This window comes from Pinus tabuliformis, chromosome 6 (assembly GCF_031772625.1).
Source record: "Pinus tabuliformis cultivar Carrire ecotype Pingquan chromosome 6, CPIR1, whole genome shotgun sequence".
NCBI lineage: Eukaryota > Viridiplantae > Streptophyta > Pinopsida > Pinales > Pinaceae > Pinus > Pinus tabuliformis.
In genome coordinates this window covers 1,399,835,534-1,399,841,655 of record NC_142292.1, presented here as the reverse complement: position 1 = coordinate 1,399,841,655, position 6,122 = coordinate 1,399,835,534, and the positions used below count along the sequence as shown (strand labels likewise).

Genomic DNA, 6,122 nt, shown 5'->3' with positions numbered 1-6,122 from the left:
CAATACACCAGTATTGTTGGCGTGGTTAAAACCCTCAAAGAGAGAAACAGTCCACGACCTGAGCCAACGAAGCCACTTTAGGCAATTTATTAATAAAAGAATGAAAATTTACATAATATTCTCTCAAGAACAGTTACCCTACAAATGACCCTCCATGCTCTTTAAATAGAGATCATGGACCAATTGGATGTTAAGCCACGGATCAAGTGTCGGTAATACCAAGGAGAGAATGAACCGTCGGATCACTTCATGTCTAGAACATATTGTGACCATCGAATTGTAAGTTACAAAAGTACATAGTAAAGAAACACACTTTACCTAACTCTACACTAGACCAAGTTATACTTAACTATTTAAGTATAACTTGGTCTAGTGTAGAGTTAGGTAAAGTGTGTTTCTTTACTATGTACTTTTGTAACTTACAATCCTATGGTCACGATATATTCTAGACATGAAGTGATCCGACGATTCATTCTCTCCTCGGTATTACCGACACTTGATCCATGGCTTGACACCAATTGGTCCATGATCTCTATTTAAAAAGCATGGAGGTTCATTTGTAGGGTAACCGTTCATGAGAGAAGCTTATGTAAATTTTCATTCTTTTATTAATAAATTGCCTGAAGTGGCCACGTTGGCTCAAGCCATGGACTGTTTTCCTCTTTGAGGGTTTTAACCACGCCAACAATACTGGTGTATTGATCTGTGATCTATTTGTGAGCGTTATCCTTTGGTGTTTTGCCTGAGGAACTTACCCTATATATTCATACATATACTTCTATATATACATAACTTTTATATATGCACACATATTTGTGATCTTCCATATAAGCACACTTTCATATGTGCGCAACTCAAGATACTCTTGTATATGCATGATTTGTGTATATGCACACGTACATAGAAGTTACACATTTATAGAGTCTTAAATCTTCCAATCATCATTTTGACACTAGCTTGAATATGTACCCATATAAGGAAGCCATACATATACAAAAGCTAGCTTACGTATATGCGCTTTCACCTCCATATATGTTTAACTTTAGTACTATTCAGATTTGTATGCATAGTGGAATGGTGAGTTCATTCAAATCCCAAGGTACATCAAAATCTAGTTATCTTTCAACTTGAAGGCCCTCTTACCCAACTTAGATTTTGCTCTCATCAACTTCACATTGATAGATATCACTATATTCCTTGGGAGCATCATAGTTACTGGATATGCTCTTTAGATAATGACACTCATAACCATTTTGCATTTTGATGCTCTCTCTACTGCCTGTTTAGAGGATGGTTCTTTTGTCTCTTCAAAGATTCATCATGGTTCTCTCTAAAAACTCATGGCTTATCAAGACTAGAGATGCCTAGCCCTCTTCCTTCAAAATATGTTCAACCTTCATTCATGGTTCTCTCTAAACACTCATGGCTTATCATGACTAGAGATCCTAGCCCTCTTCCTTCAAAATATGTTTGACCTTCATTCATTACTTGCTAGAGGCTACTTTTCCAAACTAGCATGCCCATGTTAATTACCTATTGACTTCTAGCCCTTTGACTCCAATACAAACAGGTTCATGGCTAACTTCTTTTCCAAACTAGCATGCCCATGTTAATTACCTATTGAATTATAGCCCTTTGACTCCAATACAAACAGGTTCATGGCTAACTTCCAACTCTGCATGATAGATGTATGAGGCATTGTAAGCTTCATGAGGACCAAGGCCTCACAAACATCATATATATCTTTGTAGCATTGAATTTTGGAAGTGCTTCTGCAAAGTAATGGGTTTCAACCATGTAGCCTCCTTCTCCTTGAGCTTCTTCATTGTACTTCATCCCATTGAGTTGACATTTTCCAATTATTTTCTTCTTTTTCCTTCTTTTATTTCAAAAAATTCACCTTTTTTTTTAATGCACACATCATTTCTTTAGGGAGGGCATTTCCAAAAATGGATTGTCCAAACCACCTTACATAGAATACCACTTGTTTTTGTCCAACTATCACTTTAATTGTTTATTGCCTCCACCAGCATAGTCCACTTACCCTCTTGTCCATCTCTCCCATCACTGTCACCATCATCATAGTCCACTTACCTTCTTGTCCATCTCTCCCATCAGTGTCATGATAGTTGTTGTTCAATTTTATTTTTTTATTTTATGTACAATAGTGGCTAGATTTCACTATTTACAATAGGAGTTGTCTTTAGTGCGACTTTTTGGACTTTCTGGTGCCGTAATGCAGTGGAAAAATTTGAAGTGAAATCTTGATTTGTATTATTTGCACTGTTTTTTTCACTGTATATATGGATTCAACACCTTGAAAAACCCATAGAGCATTTCGATTATGCAGGGTTTCCCATCAAGCTTGTGATTTCAATAAATTCCTCCCTGATTTTAGAGAAATTAGACTAGAAAAACCCACATAAAAAACTTCCAAAAAAATCTCACTAAAGACAACTTGTTTATGGAATGCATCATCAACCTAAACCATCCATGTTAAATATTAATTAAGACTAAATTTGTTATCCAAAACCATGGATATAAACAAAAAGAAATGAAGAGATGAAAAGCATGAGAGTATGACATTGAAAAGAGATTTCCTAAATTTACATGGACCATAACTTAAATATAAATATTTCAATTCATTGTTGTCATATGTGAACTTTAAGAAGACATTGATTTCTTCTTAATGGTGGCTGATGTGCTTATCTTTCATTTTGAAAGAAGAAGAAAGTTTTGTTTAACAATTGGCTCCTTTTGCTGTCTATTTGCTAGGGTTTCACCCCACCGCGTGAGATGAAAAAGTGAAATCATGTGGTCTTCTTATGTGAGAATGGAATAATGCTGTTCGATGTGATAGGAGCTCACGGGATAGGATAGACTAATAATAGAGACAAAGGTAAGAAGCATACGGCAGCCACGCTTTCTTTGCCATCCTGTTTTGTTTGGCTTCTGTGGTCTCTCTGATATCGCCCTTGTTTCCACTTACACAGATCCGAGTTGAAGTTTTCTACACCAGACAAGCTTTTGCCATGGCAGTCGACCAGTTTCTGCTGGCCTTTCTTCTCTTCTCATTTGGCTTCCTACTCTTTTTCATTACAAGAAATCGAAGCAATCGGCCATACCAAGGTCCTGTAGTATATCCTGTAATTGGTACTCTGTGGGATTTTTTCAAGAACAGGGACAGAGTTCTGGAATGGACAGCGGATGTTCTTTCCAGAATCCCTTCCCACACATTTATGGTGCAGCGCCCCGGAGGCGTCCGAGGCATTATCACTGCGAATCCCTCAAACGTGGAGCATATTCTGAGAACTAATTTTCAGAATTACCCCAAGGGAGAACGCTTCAGGTTCTTTCTCCACGATTTCCTGGGCAAGGGGATCTTCAACACTGACGGGGAGCTGTGGAAAATGCAGAGGAAGGTTGCGAGCTACGAATTCAATACCAAGTCGCTCCGGAACATAGTAGTGGAGGCTGTTCAGTGGGAAATCAAGAACAGGCTCATGGTGGTCCTCAAGAACGCATGCGAAGGAAGAGAGAAGATAGACTTGCAGGACGTTCTCATGAGGTTTGCATTCGACAATATCTGCAAGGTTGCGTTCGGGGTCGATCCCGGCTGCCTCCACCCTTGTCTGCCCAGGTCCCAATTTGCAGAGGCTTTTAACGATGCTACTGATATCAGCGCGGGTAGGTTTATTTCCATTGTTCCATTTCTGTGGAAAATCAAGCGAATGCTTGACATCGGTTCTGAGAAGCGGTTAAGAGAAGCGATAAATGTAGTGAACAAATTTGCCATGGACATTATTCGTACCAGGAGAAGCGAGATCTCTGAAGGGCATGTCAGGGAAGACCTGCTTTCAAGATTCATGGCGGCAGCTCTGTCTGATTCGGAGCAATTTGAGACAGAATGCGATCAGAAAGATTCTAAGAAATCGGAATTATTCGTCAGAGATATGATGGTTAGTTTTATGATGGCAGGTAGGGATACTACTTCGTCTGCCTTAACTTGGTTTTTCTGGCTGATTTCGTCTCGGCCCCATGCCCGAGAAGCCATTCGCAGAGAAATTTTGGTCGTTACAGGCAGCAGAAATTCCATACAACCCGAAGATGAATGGGTCGTCTTCGGCTTTGATGAACTGAAGGGCATGCAGTATCTCCATGCCGCGCTCTGTGAGTCCATGAGGCTGTGGCCTCCCGTGCCCGTTGATTCAAAGGTTGCTGTGAAAGATGATGTATTGCCAGACGGGACTGTTGTACCCAGAGGATGGTTCGTGAATTACAGTATATATTCAATGGGCAGGATGGAGAGCATTTGGGGTGAGGATTTCATGGAGTTCAGACCCGAGAGATGGCTGAAAGATGGGGAATTTGTGGGGGAAAATCCCTACAAATTTACTGTGTTCCAGGCAGGGCCTCGCATATGTTTGGGAAAAGAGATGGCGTTCATACAGATGAAGTCCATTGTAGCATCTGTCCTTCATAGGTTCAGTCTGGAGGTAGACACCGGATACGTTCCAAAATATGCAATGTGCCTCACTTTGCGAATGAAGAATGGGCTGCCTGTGACAGTGAGAAGTCACTGCAACAGAGATAATATAACTGCCTGATCTCTCCGGGCTGCATGATGTCAAGGGTCAGCCAGGGACAATGTAACTGGAAGGTGCCCTGTAATAACTTCAAGCTATATGAATATTTAAATAGACAATTTACAGCTTTCTTAAATGACATGTCAAACTGTCAGTAAATTTCTGCCGGAGCAATGATCTGATATCATTTTGTTCTATGCTAGCCGTGGATGAAAAGTTGGAAAAAGAAATTAGAGAGGTTCTATTCATAAATAGACGTGTCGAATTTTACATGGTTTTGGGTTTTTTAAGTTTTTCTATTTTGGAATATGGGTTTTAGAATTTTAGTCGTAAAAAAATTAAAGATATTTTATCTGTTAAATTTTACATGGTTTTTGTGTTTTTTTAAGTTTTTATTTTATTTTATTTTAGAATATGGTTTTTAGAATTTAATTGGAAAAAAATAAAGATATTTTATTTATGAAGAGTGCTGTTGAAATTGTTGGGTCTGGAGTATGTCTTAAAATTGTTTTGTTTAATTTAGAGTTAGTTTTCTTGGGACTCAAGGAACAAGTATGGCTAAGGCCAGGAGGCATAATTGTTGAATTTTATATGGTGTATGTGTTTTTTTAATAATTATAAGATAAAGTTTTTATAATTTTAATTTAATTATTATTAATTATTAATTAGAAAATAAGAATTTAATTTCAAATAAATATTTTAGAATATTCATAATAATATATACAAATAGACAGCAAAAGGAACCAATAACAATAACAAATCCTATAAATTAAGAATCTCCATAGTAAGTTTTTATTTTATTTTATTTTATGTTGAAATATGGTTTTTAGAATTTTAACTGGAAAAAAATTAAAGATATTTTATTTATGAAGAGCGTTGTTGAAATTGTTGGAGTATGCCTTAAAATTACTTTTGTTTAATTCAGAGCTCAAGGAACAGGTATGGCCAAGGCCCGGAGGCATAATTGTTGAATTTTATATGGTGTGTGTGTTTTTTTAATAATTATAAGAGAAAACTTTTATAATTTTAATTTAATTATTATTAATTATTAATTAGAAAATAGAAATTTAATTTCAAATAAATATTTTAGAATATTCATAATAATATATACAAATAGACAGCAAAAGGAACCAATAACAATAACAAATCATATTTATAGATTAAGAATCTCCATAGTAAAGTGGGGCAATTTCTATGGTTAGCAATTTTGTTCCATGTTTTTTTAAAATGTATGTATTTAACTTATTTATTAAGTTTTAATAATAATAATAATAATAATGTAAAATAAAGTTATAATTGAGCTAAATTACTTAATTTTTTAAATTTTAAGAACATGATATGTATAATGAAATATGTGTTTTGATGCTTAAATCTTTTTACCAACCATTTAATTTACAAGGTTGCTCTAATTTTTTAAGAAAAATATAAAGTTGCATTCTTTATATGCTTTCAGGTATTTTTTTCACTGCTTTTATTTGGGACATTTTAAAGTTTTATCAAAAAAATAATCTAGATATAAATTTGTTTTTTCATGAG

General features: G+C 36.0%; 1 pseudogene; it reads left to right on the top strand.

The window, feature by feature from the left end:
* The first annotated feature begins 2,891 nt into the window (after positions 1 to 2,891).
* On the top strand, positions 2,892 to 4,718 carry LOC149263890 (cytochrome P450 94A2 pseudogene; annotated as a pseudogene).
* Positions 4,719 to 6,122: the final 1,404 nt, after the last annotated feature.